This window comes from Anoplophora glabripennis, unplaced genomic scaffold (genome assembly GCF_000390285.2).
Source record: "Anoplophora glabripennis isolate ALB-LARVAE unplaced genomic scaffold, Agla_2.0 scaffold145, whole genome shotgun sequence".
NCBI classification, from domain to species: Eukaryota; Metazoa; Arthropoda; class Insecta; order Coleoptera; family Cerambycidae; genus Anoplophora; species Anoplophora glabripennis.
The window spans coordinates 274,794-296,077 of NW_019416303.1; the positions used below are offsets into that span (position 1 = coordinate 274,794).

The 21,284-nt window shown below is 31.6% G+C and overlaps 1 protein-coding gene and 2 non-coding genes across 3 annotated transcripts in view; all 3 read left to right on the top strand.

The window, feature by feature from the left end:
- LOC108904288 (transmembrane protein 47) overlaps positions 1-21,284 on the top strand; it is a 422,552-nt gene that overhangs the window by 109,099 nt on the left and 292,169 nt on the right. The gene's annotated exons all lie outside the window — the stretch shown is intronic.
- Trnac-gca lies at positions 19,395-19,465 on the top strand. Its single transcript has one exon. It is a non-coding gene; the product is annotated as a tRNA-Cys (tRNA).
- Positions 20,546-20,617, top strand: Trnaw-cca. The gene has a single exon. It is a non-coding gene; the product is annotated as a tRNA-Trp (tRNA).

Here is a 21,284-nt window from a genome sequence, read left to right on the forward strand (position 1 = left end):
ACGAAATTCAGGTCGACCAACATTTGATGTTATTCCATACAGATATATATTTTTTTGTTTTTCAATGCATTGTCCTCAAATATACCTATTCTGTTTGTATACGGCGATTGGAGGCTGTATTAAAAAATCAGGGAATTGTTAACATTTCTAAAATAACAAGACATACTTGTTTTCGGTTAATGAAACTGGATTTTTGACAAAATATCTGATAACATATAAATATCGGAGATCAGTACTTTTTCTAGTTTAATATATTAATGACTATCTCGGAAACACCCTAAAAAGACCGAAACTCAAAAAATTTGGTTCCTTTAAGTTGGTTATTTTGATATTAGACTCATAATAGTAGAAGTAATATTGCAGCTATGTTGATGAATAACGAAATATGTATTTACTACTGTTTTAACTACCTACATTGACACCAGTAGCGGCTCTTAACTTCCATTCCAGGGAGGGCGGAAACATTTGCCCAAACTACATAGTAAATTTGCGCTACTCCCACTTCGTCTTCCACTGCTGCGCGACTTGAACCATGACCACCTCTGTAAACACTTTACAGATGTAGGAACGAATTTTGCAAGTCGAGTTAAATTAACTGCACAATACAAATTATCATTTTCGTTTTAATGTATTTCATAATGCTAACCTATTTAATTATGTGGATAACACAATAAACTAAATTAAACATTTTTACTATGAAAATTTCTAGAGGGGTGTCGCATCGGAGCCCCCATCCCCCCCGCACCAGCCGCCACTGATAAACATACAAACTTTCAACGGGGAAAAGTAAAATTTTAGTCATAAAACATAATGAACAACAAATACTTACATAGGATGCTACAAAATCATTAACTACAGATCATTTCGGTGAAAATAATAGGGTTTTCTTTACACCGTTTTTCATTTAAATGACCCATTTCTAGATCTAGGGTGTAACAGTTACAATTTAAAAAGAGATTTTTATTAATAACTCCCTTCTTTTTTTAAGATATTCATCTTTTGTGTAATTTTGGTATAACATGTCATTGCGCGGGCGAAATAATTAATTTGTCACATTTAAAACCAAAAATAAAGAAAACGAATTTGATTGCAATCAAGTAAAGTGTATCGTAATGAGTGATAGACTTAATAATAACTTGTCAGTTTTTGTTACAATCGTTCTTCTTTCATCAGAATACTTCTATGAACAATACATCCGATTCGACAAAATGGCGAAGTCGCCAATGTTACACCAATATTACTTTTTTATACGTTTTATAATGAAATGCCAGCAATAATGAGTATATTTCACATTTCGAAATATTTGGTTTTATTTCATATTATGCCTGGAGAAGGTTTCAATTTTGTTTATATAAACATAATTTAACCTGTTCTAATGTGAAACTTGTGTATTTGAATTTTAATAACAATAGTGTTTCACTAAAAATGGGACACAACTTAATAAAAGATTCCTAAGGCTAAAATTTGACAAATGAACCACCATATATTAAATAATAATTGACTTAATGAAATACGATTCTTTTTCAATTACCCTTTAGTTGAATTTTTATTTTATTTGGAAATTAGCAGTAGGTAAAATTCGAGAACGACTTCAACAATCAACTTGAAAGTTTCAGCAAACATGTTTTTAAGTCTATAATTGAAATTCACAAAGTGTTAAGTCTAAGTGGTGGAGCAAATATGACAAACTCTTTTTTGGTCTTCGTACTCGACAATTTGGAACAAAAATATCAAACACTTGATTAATTTTGACACTGTGGCATTTGTTTTATTAAACTATGTGTCTATATTATCGAAAACATCACTGTTTAAAAGTTAGTTGAAATTTTAGCAATATTATACGCCACGGTAGTGCAGTCGATCGAGAGTGCGGTGGCAAGCATTTTTCGGCTAGGCTTCCTACTCTGGTCCGGGTTCGATCCCCGGTGTCGGCACTGGCAATGTCGATGGATAATGGGTGTTTGTCCGCGTTTTTTCAAGTGTAGCCCCCTTCCGCACAAGCCTTTGGCTTTGGATTTGGGGGTTGTCTCATTTCTGTGGTGTGTTTTATGTTTTTTTTATGTTTATACACGTGGAATTTACACTGAGAACAATGTTTGTTTTACTATCTACTAATTAGTATACTTTTTTTAGCTATTACGTTATTTTCCAAACACTCTGTACATTCTCTCTATAAGTCAAAAGTATATCTAGTTTTGAAATACCATCTACAACGTTTCAAATAGGAAAAGTTTAGGTTTCCCATATTCAAATCATGTGCCTAGCAGCGTAATTTTAGTTCGCATCTGCTTAATAAATTCCGGAAGAAATTATGCAAATTGGAAATGGCCATAGGATGTACCGCGTCGATGGAGGACGGATTTAACTCGACGAACGGCCTTTGTTACGGCTCTGTCATAGACTTGGACCGGCACGCTAGGAATAAAACGAAGTAATGCTGCAATTTTAATAAAGCAATTATTCCGGGCACAACAAAGGCCGCATCGACTTGTCTCGAATTGAAATGCAACTGCCACTTCGCACACAAATATGGTCTCGGAATATGCAGTTGATTATGCATGGTCCGAATGTTTCTGTTTTCTGTTTTGGTTTTTATTTTATTTCTATCCAAAAGTTTAGACTGGGAACATAATTTTCTTAAGTTTAATAAAAATACTAATTGCACACGTAAAAATTTTATGCAAAATTACACAATAGATCATCGGTTATTTTTACGCCACAGCAAGTAATGTAAAATTACATCATACTTGTAAAATTACATTAGGTAAATATGTAATTTTACACTAGTTTGTTGTAAATATACGTATATTTACGACACCTAATGTATAATTTTACTAAGAAACAGAGGAAAAACATTTTTAAGAAAAAAATCTGGGCATTATAAAATTTTAGAAAGAATATACCTTTTTACATATTTTACGTATTTTTCGAAGGTGACAGGTTGCGATGTACTTAAGGAGGTATATCGGGTTTACTAAAATGCACAGATGTACTTGAAATTTATATAGCGTATTACCCAGTGCTCCCTCTGTGCGTCATATTTTTTTGAATTTTTTTTTGAATCTACATTTTGATATATTGTTGTTGAAAGTTGTTCATTTTAACATAAGTTTATATGGCGAAGATGGACGGTGCGGCGCTTTTTTTTCCCATAACTGAGAAAAAAATGTAGAAATTGTGATACAAAACTTTTCCATAGATTGTACACAGTATTATCTTATATTTGTTAAACTAATGTAAGTTTTGAACATAGTACAGCTGTATTAATTAGAAACAGAAACCAATAATTGCATTTCTGTCTGACTTGAGGATTAATGTGGCAACGTCGCAATCAGCTGACAGCAAGGAGGGAATACACTTGAAAGACTTGATAAAAACGAAATTGATTTCAAATATATATTTTTCCTAAATCCCATGTACACTGTTATCAACAATAAATTATCCACAACACATGATTTTTTGTAATGTTTTTAAAAAACTAGATTAATTAAAAATACTAGGAAGCTGTGATATATTTATTAGAATAAAAAATACAGTTGATAAATCCTTTTAATATATTTAATGGTTTATAAAAACATCGTAATCCGTATATACCCAGCAATATTTAGGGTTACATAAAGTTTTCTTTACTTGATTAACATAATTAGTAATACTTGAGATCAAAGCATTTGTCCGGAATAACAAAGGAACATAAATATTTCTCAGCAAACTTTATATCTAAAAAATTAGTTATAGTTGCAAAACTTTTGTAACATTACTAAAATAAACACGAACAGTGAGTAATACTGTAATTTCTATCATAGAACCTTCAAAATCCAACATTTTCTTCGACTTGGACGAGAGATGGGCGCGAGTGTCATTTCATTTATTTAGAACTAAATTAACATAATTCTCGTTGTTTTACCAGTTCACATGATTTACGAATTTTAAATAAATGATACAAATCTTCGCGAGGATAATACGATATATTTGCTATATATAATAATTATATTGTACGTAGTTTACACACAATACATTTTTGAACGTTTACGCATCTTTACCCGAATTTGACGCGCAATATCTCCGATGTCAGAGGTCTGTAGGTTTGCAGTGTTTTCAACTGCGAGTCAATTATTAGCGCTGTTGCCACATCTACATAGTTTTTATGCGTTCATTAAATATAATTTACAACTACTTAAATATGATATTTTTATGTTGTTAATTAGTCAATATGTATGCTATGTGCATATGAGTAGTTGTATTTGCTATATAGATAATGTTTATCGCAAATAATTTCAAAAGAATGTAATTTTTTTAAATTGGCAGCGGACTTTAGTCCCGTAAGAAAAGCATAGGACTCCCCCTGCGCTCCTCACTTCCCTCGGACCCCGATATACCTCCTTAAATAAAGAAAAAATAACACTAAATAATTAAAAAGACTACATTGATGCAGTAAATGACACATAATTACGAGTATTCTCTAGAATAAAATATAAATTTCTTAATTATACCTAAAGATAAATAATACCTACTGAGTATTATTTGAACTAATTAATTAAAAAGCTTTCGTAAAATGCAATGAAACACTTGACACAATAGGTTTAAATTAATAAGTCAGTAAAACTTAAAAATATGAGTAAAGCAGTTTTTGTAAATAAAAACATCCCTATTTACTTAAAAGACAAAATATTCTACCTAGTAGATATACAGTGTGGACCATTTTGGTGATGCATTGTCTAGGAAATATTAAAGATGGAGAAATCGTTAAATGGTGAAAATTTTAGACAGTTTTGTTGCTAACTTAATGGCGCTGCAGACAGGTCCTAGCTCTTCAGGTTTTTGAGTTATTTTCGAAAAACGTAATTGTGACATATTCGAAAATGGCCTGTAACTTCTTTATTTAGAGAAATTTTTAAAATCGGAAAACACTTTTTCACAGCAAGTTTTTCGAGGAATTTCACTATATATTTACATTTTCAAGGCGACGTTTCGGTTGCAAGAAACCATCATCAACTTTCATTTTTGTTATGGGCGCCATATTGAATTTTAAGCTGAGCAAATAGAGCATTTTTTGGCTTCTCTAAAATCAATATTTTAATATTTTTAATAAATTTGGCAACATCGCATACATTTTCGAAACTACTATAGAATAGTCTCAAATTTTTGTAAAATTTAATTAATAATGTCATGGCGTCATGTCATGTCATTAATGGTACTATTCTATAATAGTTTCGAAAAATTATGAGGTGTTGCCAGATTTATTAAAAGTATTGAAATATTGATTTTTGAGGTTGTTTTTGAAATTTTTTCTTAATTACATTATATCAAAAACCAAAAAATACTATTTATTCAGCTTAAAATTCAATACGGCGCCCATAATAACAAAAAGAGAGTTGATGATGGTTTCTCGCTACTGAAACGTCACAATGAAAATCTAAATGTATAGAGAATTCTTCGAAAAAACTTGTTGTGGAAGTGTTTTTATTTTAAAAATTCCTCTAAATAAAAAAGTTAGACATTTTTCGAAAACGACAGGTCTGTAAGCACCATTAAGTTACGAGCCCAGGCTCATAATAGTTCGGCCAGCCAACGTTTTTAATTAAATACTTGAATAAATTACACATTCTACCAAAATGATGAAAGATTTCCTTAAAACTACCTCACTTGTAATAAAGTATAGACTATCAATTTACTAAATTTAATCACTTTTGACAAAATTCAAATTGAGGAAAACATAGTTAACAAAAATGCAATCCAACCAATGGGTCATTATAGTTCGGCCTCTTATCATATCTGCCATGAAACTGATATAAGTTCTCCAAAACAAAACACATACTGAATAATTCAACAAAAGGTCTGTCATTATTAGTTTTACCCACGTTTTGCTTCAGATTTAACGTAAAATGCCTCGTGGTAAACCTCTAAGTAAAGATTTACGAGTTTCTATTATAAAAGCCCATGAAAAAGGTATTTCGGCCCGCCGAATATCAGTTTCTCATTCAATTCCGCGTTCTACAGTGCAAGATATTATTAATTTATACAGAAGAACCGACGGAGTCGACCAAAAAGTCAAAACCGGCCGACCATCTATAATTACAGAAGCAAATAAAAGAGCTTTACGCAGAATAGTAAAAAGAAATCGGCGGTCCAATACTAAAGAAATAACTGCACTATGGAGGGACAGTATAGCAAAGCCTATTTCAATGTCCACAACGAAAAGAACTATTCGAAAAATAGGATTCAAGTTTTACAAGGTAACTTTTTATCTTTTTTTTCTTGTTTAAATTCTTGGCAATTTTTTATTTTTTTCCAATAGGCAAAAGAAAAACCTCAATTAACAAAACTGCAGAGGAGAAATAGGTTAAAATGGGCACGAGAACATAAAAATTGGACGAATCAACAATGGCACAGCGTAATTTGGAGCGATGAGTCAAAATTTGACGTTTGTGTAGGTGACACACGAAAACGGGTTTTGCGTACACCTTCAGAGGCCTATCATAGCGATTGTTTAGTCAAAAAAGTAAAGTTTCCAGCATCTGTTATGGTCTGGGGTTGCATGTCTGGTAGAGGTGTTGGTAAACTGCATTTTGTTGATGGAATTGTTAACGCGCAGAAGTACAGAGATATTCTGGAAGAGAGTCTGTTACCATCTGTTGAGATGTGTCAAACGGCGGAAGGGCATTTCATATTCCAACAAGGCGGTGCACCGTATCATACGGCAAAAACTATTAAAACGTGGTTGCAGAATCATCAAATACCAGTATTAAAATGGACGTCTTCCAGCCCAGATTTATCTCCTATTGACACCTTATGGCACAATATGAAAAAACAGCTTCGGAAACATCCAGCACGTTCAGTGCCTGAATTAAAAGTCACAGTACTGAATATTTGGGATAATATTCTACCAGAAGAATGTGCTTTGTTAGTAAATACAATATCTAGCAGAATTAAAGCAGTTATTAAGAACAAAGGCGATGTAACTCAATATCAAAGAGTGGCCGAACTTTTATGACCCCTGAGACGGATACAGTTTTCTATTGTGTAACCATTAGTCGATATATGTATTGATTAAAATGTTCATTTTTGTAACTAAAAAGTTTATATTTTACTGTAGTTAAAGCGATTTTCAGAAATATTTCGTTATTTCTGCATAACTCATAGATTATTAAAGTATTTAGTTGAAAACGTTGACCGGCCGAACTATTATGAGCCTGGGCTCGTAGCAACAGAACTGTCTAAAACCCCATTTAACCATTTCCCTATATTTTACAGTTTCCAAGATACCAATACATGCTTCACCAAAATAGTCCACGCTGTATATTTAATTTTACATAAATTTTTTGTGACATCCAACTTTCAATCTTTAGATTTAAAAATGAGGATCAAATTCGTTTTCATACTCTCGAAAACCGTATTAAGCTTAAATTAATCTTACACCTTTTTACCTACAAGGACTTAAAGGAATAATATATACTCATCTAAAACGAATGAGACAATTTTCTTCCATAAAATCGACTTATAATTTAAAATTATTAAATATAAGGAAAAACATTCTTCATGTATTTCCCGAGGAAAGTATTATTGCGGTTTTCATTCATATAAAGAGTTTTTTGGAGTGAAAGTTTTCTAATTCTCGCATTTAGGTATATTTTGAGGTAGAATATCTGAAGCATTTCGAGAGTAATGGCCACTTTATTTGAGAACATTAAACTGAAAAACAAAATATAGTGTCAGTAAAACAAGTAAAATAGGTCTTAAAGCAAACTGCAATTTGGATGTACGTGTGTAAAGGTCAGGCAAACAGGTTATTGCTGATGTTTCTGATACTCTTCAATAAGTTACATGAAGATATATCAAGAGATTTATATAATTTACTCAAAATCATATTATTTACTTACCTCAGTATTATTTATAATATTATATTTGGATAGTTAAAACACTATGCTGTATAATGACGTCACAAATGAATCTGACCATGTCTACTGAACCATTAGCACAGTTTTTTACATAGTACGACATCGAGTGGTCACATGATTAATATGATTGGTTGAGCCACATCAGGTCATGTAAATTCACACTTTTACTCGTATATTTAAATAAATTCATTGGGTTCTCCCTTTCTGGTAGATGAATAGAAAATATGGCACTTATAACCTTTGCAAAAATGATATGATTATTACCGATAAGTTTAAACTTTTTTATTGAAAAAAATTATCGAAAAATTTCAATATTTTCGACTTATCTCGTTGTATGGACAAATAGGAACTGAAGTGGTGCAAAGAAGAATGAAACATCTTTTTGATAGTATGAATTTGTTGAAATTAATTTTGGTTTTCTTTATTATGAAGTTAAAATTTGAGTTAAAATTAAAACAAGCTACTGTTTTTTTAAACTAGAATCCATCATAGTGTATTAGAGTTAAATTTAACCTGCAGAATGATATACATAATTTCACAAACCCGCAATTCGTTGCGTTGCGTTAGTGTGAATTCATAAATAATAAATTGATTGATGAGGAAATAATATTTCCGTAAATATTTGTAATTTTAAAAATGACTCGCACTGTACCTATACGAATTATACTCGCAGTTAGATTATATGTACATATTTAAATATCATTTTGTATTGGTATTGGTTATTGTTAGATATTAGTTATGGTGGCGTGTAATAAATAGGTACGTGTATGTATTTTAATTTTTCTTTCTAAGTTTATTGATTAAAATCAAGAATAATATCCAATTGATCAATATATTGATCAGTTGGGTATTATTCTTGTATATGTCTTTTTAATATTTACAGCCTTATTTCATTCAATTTTATCACTTGCGTAAATACATGAATTGTTTCCTTTCGGTCTAATAAAGCTTATTTGATATAACATCGCAGTGAACTTATTGTCAGTGAGATACAAATGGTGATCTCTGGTGGTTGCACAGCGGGACCACTAAATGAATCTGGCTATTTAAGCAAATTATTGTAGAGTAAATCTCAATACTAAGGGAATAGTGGGCCGCTCTGGGTTGTTTGGGACGTTTGTGTGTTCAAACATTGTAAAATAAAGCCATTAGTTTCAGTTTGAGAACGCGAAATCAGCGTTTCAGCGGCTTATCGACCCGGCTAACATTTCCCTTAGCGAATGGGTGTAATCTCAGCTCGGCCGGACGGTATCTACGGCTAAAACGCTGAAATAGCCCTATTGTTGCCCAACTGGAAACATTAGCAGCCCGTCTATTGGCTATCAAGTCTTGTTATCATCCTTCAAGCCTTGCAAGTTGCACCTTTTTCATGCTTATACCTCTGGATAATGGAAACGTCTTTTTTGGTACGAGGCAGAACGATCGTCGATTGTCACCTGTCACTCCAGGGGATATTACCCTTGGATTGATTTGCCTCTACACTGAGAAAAACATTAGTTTGCATTAAATCATTTGCACTTGCTTAATACAAATTAATAGATCAACCCGTTAACCACATATTCTGTGGGCTAAAATAATGTATAAAGAAGTTATAAAATTACTTTCATATTCTCAGGAAACGTTTCTGGGGCAACAAGCTGCTGTCTAGAACTGACCGCCAATTTCCAAATTATTTTAATAAAAATCAGATGCATTTTCCTAGTTTTATCGTTGAACTAATTGCTCGCAAAAATAATCGCTGCCGGAAATAATTATAGACGGCCGACGAACCGGAAATGATCGGAGCGATTTCGACGTATTGCTCATCACCTTCGGTTAACTGCATGGATATTTTTTTTGTTAAGTGAATAATAAACAAAAAATAGCACCAGAAATGAAAAGTTATTAGTAAAAGTCATACATTTTCAGAACTGTACAAATGGGCTAAGGAGGCCAAGAAAGATCTGGGACTCGGGTGCAGAAAGTCACTTAAGAAAATAAGTCTGACTCCTAGAATCAAAATAAGACAATTTATATCAACTTATTTATATACAAAAGTCAACTCCGACTGAAATATAACCACGCAACATTTTTTCACTCTCAAACATTCGAGAAATCTTATTTAGTACGTTTTTTTTTACTTGGACGTAATAATATCTATAATAATAATATAACACAAAAGTTGTTTTTAAATATTAACTATTTTGTGTCGAAACTCGGATTTTGCTATAATTTTCTACAGTTGATTAAAACTTAAAACAAAAAAAAGATCCATTTTTATTATGTTGCTAATGAGTTTCTCAGGGATCTAAACTTGGGCCCCTTTTATTTTTGATGTTTATTAATGACTTCACAAAAAAAAGTGTATGCAGTAAGAGATTTGGGTATTATAATTGATTTCAAATTAAGTTTTTTAAAACGTATTCAAAGTGTATCGAAACCATTTAAAATATTGTGCTTAATTAAAATAAATTATAAATTGTTTTCTAATATCAACAGATTAGAAATGTTACTCATGTATTCCAGATCAGTAATTGGGTATAATAGCTATTAAACTCATTTTTCAGTTCTTGAAATGAATTTTGTAAAGAAAAAATGGCAGTTCGAAAATGATTTAAAAATATACTTCTGCACGGCACTGGAAACTGGTCCACTGTAAATCCTGACCTCGCACAATGCGATCAGCATGGCGGCAAAATGTGATAGAAACGGACAAAAACTTTCGCAAGAAAAAAATAAATACAATTTTATGGCATCTATTTTATATCAGCACATTCGACTGCTTTTGCCGTTATTGATATTATTAATTAATAAAATTAATTTGTGGTTTTAAGTAATAAAATAATTTGACATACCTGATGTTACAACAACTGTTCAAAATTTTATCCACCGACGGACGTTTAAACACAAATGTTGTCTTGCTTCACCATAAATTAAAACGATATCCATCAACTCCGAGCAAGCCATTTTTGACACTAACCACTAAAAAACTATTGTAAACACCACCACAGTAAACACTATCGCAACGACGACGATTATAAAATCGGATTTCAGTATTCGGAGTCGCTGAGGCCTCTAGACTCTCCACGCGAATTGCGAATGACGTTAGAGACTACAGTTGTCCAGCTATGTAATGGTTGAATGGACTGCAATTTCAATAATTTTTTTCTCGGAAACTATAAGGATTTCACAAAATGTTTTTTTCGATATTGACTCCATTTCTCATACTGCATCTATTCCCAAATTTTTTTTGATAAGATGTGAAAAATATGTAGAATATAAGAGGGCATAAATTTTCACACTATAACGGTCGCGACCGCTGAGCGTAGGAATTGGCGGATCGGATTGATTAATTGTTGTTGATTAAATGACTATTTTTTATAAGACTATGTTGATGTTTAAGTGCGCTATAAATTCATTTTTTGTTTTCAAGACAATTACAAATTGTACAACAATATTCAAATCAAATAGTACATTTATATGAAATATTCAAAAACAAATATAAAAACGTAAGACGCAAAAAAAACTTACACAAGGTTAGTAAACATATTTTTAGTAGCTTAAAAAGATAAAATATATACTTTTTCGGTCTCAAATAATTTGGTAACAAAGTACACGAATGTAATTTTTGTGTCTATTATTTACGGAATGTATGTTTATATTTGAATAAAACTTGTCTATTTTTTTGAAACATAAACACACATTTCAAATAATATAAATATGTAATGAAGTCAGAGTTAAAATACTTTACATAATATAAATTAATTAATCGATTTTTATTCAAAATTGCTCTCATAAAATAAAAAAATATAGAACTCGTAGTGGAAACAAGATGATTACAGTGCACTTTCCAATTAAGGGTTTAATCGAAAAAAAATCCTAACAATTTAACCATAATTCTCAATGACACAGCTATTAATTTTATTACTCCATTACTTTTTAACGACATAATGTCTCTATCTTTCTTTTTATTAGAAATTTCAGATATAACCTTCCAAACTGCCTGTATTTATAAATAAGAATTAAATCTGTGTAAGTTTTTCTTAAGATGTGTATGTATCTTCTTTACTTGGATTATTGACATTAGAGTAATGTCTATGAGCTGGAAAAAAGCGTTGAATAATGCAACGGTATCTCATTAAAACCATCAATGACCTCGGAGGACCAGTCTTCTTTATCTAAAGATTGTTGAAATTGAGTCATAATACTCGTAATCTCTAATTCATTTAGTTCAGTAAGTGAAAACTAAGTTTTTCGAGGTATATAGAGTTGGGGATGAATTTGTGTGTAGGGGCGGCAAATCAATATATGGTTTTCAAAGGCAAAAAAAGGGAAAATTTGTAACAATGACTTGGTAGTGTATTGTTAAGTCGCTAAGGGTGTGCACTTGGGGTGGCTGTAGCGTGGCAGTTTTCAGTGTTGATTTGTGATTCTGGGGATAGGTGGTGGAAATATATACAGTTTGGTGCCTTTTATCGTTTCGAGCTAGAAGGCAATTTTTAATTTACAGTGGAATTTTTACTCTAGATGTCATAAAGATGGTTTACACATTCCACAGGCACTTTTTTAAAGACATGCCATTACAAAAAGTTAATTTTATATTATTTTATTATTATCTCAAATAGACGAATTGCCTTTATCGTATGTTTCATAATAAAAATTAAGTATACAAAATAAATATTACACTAATGAATAATACAAAATAAAAACAACACAGAAGACTAACAAGTTTATCAGAACCTGGTAGGGGTGCACAGAAGGGAAATAATATGGGTGATAAAGGATACAATCTAAGTTGTTATTTTTGTTGGTACTTTTTTGAATTTAATGTATTTATGGAAAGGCATCAGATATAAGTTCATTCGTAACAGACTTCATGTTACAATGAAAAGAACGTGCACGTGTGTAAATAGAATTCGAAAAAAAAACTATTTGGTTTTATTAAACTAGGTGAAAGTAATAAATAAATCCTACTATTATTAACTAAATTATTAAGTATTTTTTAAGAGTCGCGCCAAATTTGGTATACGGTAGTTTTCGGGGTCACTGATCACGAATCCGAGATCAGATATACAAAATTCGTTTTTAAAAATTTAATTAATTACCTATGTACTTTAAAAAGGTTAAAACATGATTGGGTACTCAGGTTATAAAGTAAACAAAAATATTACAAAATGAATTTCGTAATTCTGACCTCGAATTCGTAATCAGCGACCCCAAAAACTACCGTATACCAAATATGGTTAGCCACCTTGGATCCGCCATATTGAATTTTGCAAAATTGACCTCGGATCCGTGATCAGCGACCCCGAAAACCCCAGTATACCAAATTTGGCGCGAATCTGTCATTTTTTTTAAATTCGTGATAACTGACCTTAATTGACCTGTTTTTCTGAGGTCAGAAAAAGAACCATCAATTCTGCCCACGGATTCACGTTCGGTGGGGTCCGAATCATATAAATTAATATGAATATAGAAAAAAAAAATTTGTATTTTTCCTAGCACTTTTTCGTGAATTTTTGCTATTTTTGACATGTTTTTTGAAGGTAGGAATGTCCGGTGATGTGATAGCTCAATTCTGACACCGGATTCGTGAGCAGGAGGCAAAAATACTACAGATAACATATTATGTCGCATGAAAAGTACAGACGTTTTTATTTTGTGTGGCTGTGTTATTATTGTGGGTACATTAGACTGTAAAAATTTCTCTCAATATTAGCCTTTTCATAAAAATCTGTAAATTAGCGGTAGATTTTCTAAAAAACTGTAAAAAAGTATTTTTTTACACTATTTTAAATTTGTCAAGCATGAAAAATTGTCGAAAACCGTAACAGGTCCTTGTAGAGAATTTATTCAAGTTTTCAAAATTGTCCTTGGATTTACTGTGCAATAATTTCTTGTAGAGATATCGATGATTAAAGACAAAAGTGTTATTTTTCATTCAACCGTCGATATATCGGCAACCAATAGTCGCACAGAGGCCTTTCAAAAATCAAATAACAATACAACTGAAGTGTACGAAGCCTACGTCTAATGAGTCATATTAGGGTGAGATCACTTTTTAAAAATTCTTGTATAGTATAAAATGCGTTGCTAATATACAAAGTGTTTTATTTTTCTTTTAAATAAAGTAGGGTTGAGATGACGTACTGGAGCTGGTAATGCATTAAAAAACTGCATGCCCAGATATAATGTGCCATAACGTGTTTTACTTAAGCGATGAAAGTTTAAGTGTATGTCATTTATATTTCTAGTATTATGAGAATGGATTTGGCTATGAATTTTAAGTAAACGACTCTTCATTTTCTTTTACGTACAAAAGACACTGGAGTATGTAAGTACATGGTAATGTTAAAATACCAAGTTTCTTAAACTGTGCTCTGCAGTCATCTCTAAATTTTAAACCCGAGATTATGCGAATGGCTTTTCTTTGAGTAGCAAAAACGGTGTCAGCTGAAGGTGAATGACTCCAAATCAGGATTGCATAGGATATTTGGGAGTGAATAAGGCTATGATAAGCAGTAATTAACGTTTTTTGAGATACTTTGCTAATCAAGTTGCGGATTAAATAGATACCCTTGGAGATCTTATTGCAGAGGTAGTGGGCGTGCCTGTCCCATTGCAATTTCGGATCCAAATATATTCCCAGAAATTCTACTGCATCAGGATTGTTTACATCGTCTATTTCACGCAAGCTGAACATCAATTTTTCGGTCTTAGATGCGTTTAGGCATAAGTTATTTGATTTGATTCTGGATTATTGGAGTGTCCACCGTCAGATCATCCAAAACATTATTGGCTATGGATAAGTTAGTGTCATCAGCGAAAAGAATCGTGAACACGTCGTTTCTCACAGAAGTTTTTTTGATTCATAGCTCAAAAAAAAATGTTTAATCTTGAAATACGACCACTTTTCACTGAGATACATTTTGAAAAAAATTATGAAAACTTTTTGTTCTTTTAATTTTTTTCAGTAGTGTATTTTTTGTAGTACCTTAGAAATATATTTTGTATCTTTTCTAATAAGTATAACCTACTGTAGATAGGAGGCAAATAACAGTGCTAATTCAAGTTTAGGTCATATGTAAATAAAATATAATAATGCACATGTAGGTATTGATACTCAAATTAGATGATTGTCTCATAATAAATCAATATATCTGCTGTGCTTTTCTACTTATTTTTAAAATATGATGTCCAAAGTCCATTTAGATATCGTAATCGAGACGTAGATTTTTGACATTATTGTATATTTTAATTTTTCTTTAACAATACGTATTGTTCTATACAATTTCATGTCATCTGCAAACAGAATACACTTTCAACAGCTCAGTGTACCCTATTTATAAATATTAAGAAGAGGAGTGGGCCAATATTAGAACATTGTGGTAGAACGTTCTTAGAAATATTTAGAAGTTACGCAATATTTAAGTGCAAAATTTTACCATGTTGTCAGATAAGTTATCACTTGTCATTTGTTAGTGTTTCTATAAATAAATAAATTAATTATTTCATAATGATAACTAACACATTTTAAATGTGTTAGAAATTTGCCTTGTGGCGAATTCTATAATATTTTTTGCAAACTTTAGCAGAGAACAAATTTTCGAAATATATATATTTTAATATACACATATCCCAGACAATGCCACGCCTGTGTTCAGCTTAACCCTTGTCCCGCAAAAAACATCACATCCTTATTACCCTCGTCCATTGTCCCCCTGTCAGTCCCGGCTGTCTCGCGGAAAATGGCATTGTCGCGGAATTATTCGTACGCGTATCCAACACATTCAACTTAATCACGGCGGGGGCGGAGAACGGTCGAAAACTTCGTATTAGTTTGGCTGTTTACGTGGGACCCGTGTCTCCCGCGACGCGATGGGGGCGGCTTGTCGAGCTATTTGTCACTGTCGCGGACGCTGGCAAATGATAATGTGCTCGCTACGTCTACGAGGCGACGAAAGTTTCTTCTAGGTATTTGGGCGTAATCAGGAACTTATTACTTACTAACATGCAATTGCAATGCAGTAAATGATAAAAACACACACGAAAATTTGGGGGTTGGTGAAAGTAGAAAATGCAGTAAAGAGCGAGACATTCATTTTAACAAAACGAATAAATTTACAGTCGAACAACAAGAACTAAAATGTGTATGAATTTATTCTTAAGCAATATTACCCAAGAGAATTAAAAAGAGTTGTACATAAATTCTGAATACACAGTAAAATTATGAAGGGCAATAATCTGTTGGGTTGAAAAAGAAAGTTCATAAACGGGCTTATATCTATAAAACGTATAAAATCTCGTTTCAAATGACTTCTCATTCATCACACAAATAATTGTTTCAAGGTAAAAATATTAGAGACTATAATTTAACTGTTCAATAATCAAAGTCAGTGGCGCCACGATTTATTTTCCTCGATGTGTCTGATACTTCCATGGCACACTTAATTATAATAAGAAACAATTGAATTGCACAAATATTGTCATATATCATTTAAAAAAAAATATGTAATTTTTGAAAATTGAGAAACATATAGCTTGTTACATTGAACTAAAAAACTTGAAGCTGTGGAAAAATATTGCGTTTTTCTAACTTTTTAGAAATTTACAGTTTATAAAGATGTCACGATTGAACAAATTTGATATTATTTAAATAATTTACTAAAGCTGTTTACAACAGCGTTTTATGCCTCAATATATTCCATAACTTTTGAGGAATATGTAGGTAAATAGTATACCTCGTATCTGCGTCTACTGCTTTCAAGGGTAAATGTTTATATACGAAAATATTCTTTATTTTTGATAAGCCATTGTGTATACATGCACACCCTGTATTTTAAAGTATTATGTTGAGAGATTCATTCACTCTCACTCAACCTACTTTTAGGTTGGAGTAAGGTACTTACATAATTATATCAATTTATACTTTCAAAAGAGTCATGTATTGTATAAGTTAATAAAATAAACCTCTTTCATCTACTGTTACTTTAATATGGACTCACCTAAATGAAAATAATCGTTTTCGTTGCAATTCACCCACACAAACATTTCTTACGAAGTAAACTTCACTTTTCTCTTGAGTTGTCTCTTTTGAGTACTAATTTATACGCGAACTATTCCCAAAAAATCACTACGCATAAAATAAAATTACACTGGTTTTTACTTTTGTAAGGAATAGTTAAGTCACACACGATCTTGTAACGTGTTGAATACAATGCAATACAGTCAATAGCGGCTAACCTAGCATTTTCAGCTGTTTTTCAATGCCTATATAGGTACCTACTTTTTATTGTATCATGTACCTAGTTTTTATCAGTAGCAAAACAACTCGCAACGGTCTATTTGAATTCGACGTTGCCCCTTTTCTACTGCATTTTTCTAGTCGGGTGTCTTGTGAAAACTCGAATCGGATTAATTTCTCATTGTTTCCAATTAGTCCAGACGGTATCTGTTTCAAAAAGCCATATTTGGGTAAATCGTATATCCACGGAGATTTTTGGCTTTTTGGCTTTCAAATATCACTAGAAATGAAAATATTTCTATGCGCATAAAAAAAAACGTGGGCACTTCTGGCGGCACAATATGTTAAAAAAATTCGAAAAATGTCATATTTTTCTTCCTATTTAATTATGTATCTTTTCAAGAGTTGATTTTAGGCGAAAATGGAAGAGGAAAAAAATGTTTGTAATTAAATTTTTTACAAAACATGTCTAGTTACAAATCGAATGAATCATGATTATTATGGTAAAAATCGAAAAAATCGCAAAAATGGGGTTAAAAAACAATACTTTTTAGGGAATTTTTTTGGGGTATTTAAATTGGGTATAGGACCTTTATACTTGGCTCAAAAAAACTTCATGTTATGTAGAATTATCACACCAAATTTCATCAAAATCGGTTCGATAGATTTTGCATAATAATTTTGCAATCCAGATTTTGAAAAAAAATTTGCAAATTTTCAAAATTTTGCACAGCAAAAACCAAGGCCCTTAGATACTTGAAAATTTAATCACATATAGAAGGGCTCTCAAGCTTTCAAACTTTTTTTGAAAAATTCGAATCCGTCAATTAGGAGAGCTCTGGCGCTTGTTTAAACATTGGTCGAATTTTTGTACTTATAAACAATTAGAACTTTGTGAATATTCAATCAAATCAAATTTTTTAAAGCAGGTTTTAAAAGTTCTTGGAAAGACGCTTCTTTAAAAAAAAAACAGATCGATTGATCAATTAGTTACGTAGTTATAGCCGATTCAATTTCGAGCAGGCCGAAGCGGCCGCGCTCTCTGCTTCCCCCACCACCACCACCCGTACGATTTTATTGAATTTCTCGCTTGCATAAATAACTTTAAACACGTTTTAAAGTAGGTTGCCAATGAAGAAAAGTATTGTAATCTTAGACCTGGTAAGTACTCGGAATACCAAAGGTATTTTTCGAAAAATTAGCCCGGATGTCCCAGTACATTTAGTGTAAATGACGGCTATAACTACGTAACTAATTGATCAATCGATCTGTTTTTTTTTAAAGAAGCGTCTTTCCAAGAACTTTTAAAACCTGCTTTAAAAAATTTGATTTGATTGAATATTCACAAAGTTCTAATTGTTTATAAGTACAAAAATTCGACCAATGTTTAAACAAGCGCCAGAGCTCTCCTAATTGACGGATTCGAATTTTTCAAAAAAAGTTTGAAAGCTTGAGAGCCCTTCTATATGTGATTAAATTTTCAAGTATCTAAGGGCCTTGGTTTTTGCTGTGCAAAATTTTGAAAATTTGCAATTTTTTTTTCAAAATCTGGATTGCAAAATTATTATGCAAAATCTATCGAACCGATTTTGATGAAATTTGGTGTGATGATTCTACATAACATGAAGTTTTCTTGAGCCAAGTATAAAGGTCCTACACCCAATTTAAATACACCAAAAAAATTCCCTAAAAAGTATTGTTTTTTAACCCCATTTTTGTGATTTTTTCGATTTTTACCATAATAATCATGATTCATTCGATTTGTAACTAGTCATGTTTTGTAAAAAATTTAATTACAAACATTTTTTTCCTCTTCCATTTTCGCCTAAAATCAACTCTTGAAAAGATACATAATTAAATAGGAAGAAAAATATGACATTTTTCGAATTTTTTTAACATATTGTGCCGCCAAAAGTTAAGCCCACGTTTTTTTATGCGCATAGAAAAATTTTCATTTCTAGTGATATTTGAAAGCCAAAAAGCCAAAAATCTCCATGGATATACGATTCACCCAAACCAAAACAGATACCGCCTGGTCTAAATATGATATGTTACGTACCTAGATATGACCTGTATTGTGAGAGTTTTATTTATGCCTTCGCGTTTCCGCTCTATCTGAAGCGCTCGGAAGTGTCCGCTTTGTTCTTTTTATTCCTCAGAATGTGTATGGGGTATAAAGCATGTCTGCACAAGTAATAATATTTTCAAAATGTAGTCTAGCAGTGAAAGTATAGTATGAAGCAGTCTCTCTACTGAACTGTATATTTTTCTTCTAAGCATCGGTGGTTCAGTGGTAGAATGCTCGCCTGCAACGCGGGCGGCCCGGGTTCGATTCCCGGCCGATGCAGTTATTTTTTTTTCATTTTTATATAAATTATTCTATTATACTGAATTTCGAAACATATTTTAATATTGTACTTAGAAAATAAAACATAAATAAATTGTTGATAGAACATTAGATGAAATTTTAAAATTAAATTAAAAAGTATATATACAGTGTGATTCGTTAAAATCAGTACACACCTCTAACATTTTTTAATACATATATTCATCTATACACATATATTTTTTTAGATATACTTGCGAAACCAATTACATGACCCATTAAAAATCCATGGTCTGCAGCGTTTTTTTTTTGAGAATCACTAGCTGTTATTTTATTAAAATTCTGCATAATCTTAATGTTTGAAAGTCTAGAATGCTTTGGATATTATATCTGATTATAAAAAATTTGTCAGTTACTCACCTGCTGATCATCATTGCAAAATAATAGAGGGTGCAGATAACTTATATTCATAATTTTAGGCAGTACCTAATATTTTCACAATTTTATATCAATAATCAAAAAACATTTACCAGTTGTAATCACCCGTATCCGTAATTGGCTATGTTTTCCAGTGCCTTCTAGATTTTTTAAGTGATACAGAAATACAAAAACTGAAAATTTAAATTGTTAAGTCTGTATAAAAAAATTGGTAAAATTTCATATGTACTAGTTTTAAGTAGGTAATGCCTGAAGTGATTTTACCAAAAATTGGTTCCTAAAAAATTTGAAGAAGCCCATGGATTATCATTTGACTCATCGGAATTAGTTCAGCAACTACCTACATAAAGAATAAAAAAAATTCATCCGATTCGTGCGTCGCAAAAAATTGTCTATTCTGTTTTGGTTTTTAGACAAACTAATGATAAACAAAAATTAAACATTGGATATTAGAAATCAAGATGTTTTTTTTTTCATTTCTATATCATTTACTCTTTCTGTATCGTTTTATTTCGCAAGTGTGTAAATCACACCATACTGAAATTACTGTCTAAGCATATAGTTTTTCTTTATCGGGTTCAATTTATTGCGGGTGAAACAAAAATACAATATCAAATATTTTTCAATATATTTACATACGGTTTAAGAATCAATTTACTGCAAGACTCCGTGGCGCAACGGTAGCGCGTCTGACTCCAGATCAGAAGGTTGCGTGTTCAAATCACGTCGGGGTCAACTTTTTTTTTTTTAATTTACTTCAGAAATGAATGATTTAAGTAATACAGTAATAAATTACTGTAAGAACGTGTACAGTAATTTTATTATTTTGCCTTTTCCAAATATTTACGTAAAAATTATAAATTGTTTATAATATAATATAAATTTTCTTTTATAAATTATTCATAAATTATGTTTTGTTTGCTTATTATGTTTCTCGTTTGCAACTAGTTAAGTGGATTAAAAATTAATTTGCTCGCAATAACTACTTATTTTAAATGTTGTGTATACAGGGCATAACAAAAATGTTTGGCTAAACCTTTGCAGTAGTACACTAATTACAACCATATTATATGATATTGTACAGGGTGGTTGATTTTCGATAGTTTTATAGGGTACAGCCAAAACAGTGATAGATACAAAAAATCTGATATCGATGTCCCGTCCTCTTTTTTTGAGTTTACTTCGCTGGTCCCAAAAGATCTTGGCTAACTTGATTAGTTTTAGATATACAGGGTTTTTTTGAAATATGGCCCATTTACATTAACCTCTCTATCTCCGTTGTCATTCAATTTAGAAGAAAAAAGTGTGCACATTATTTGTTCTATTTTTTATTAGGAAGCCATTGGCGTACTCAGATTTTTTACAAATCGCACAGTTTCTCCGATATTGCATAAACATAGGT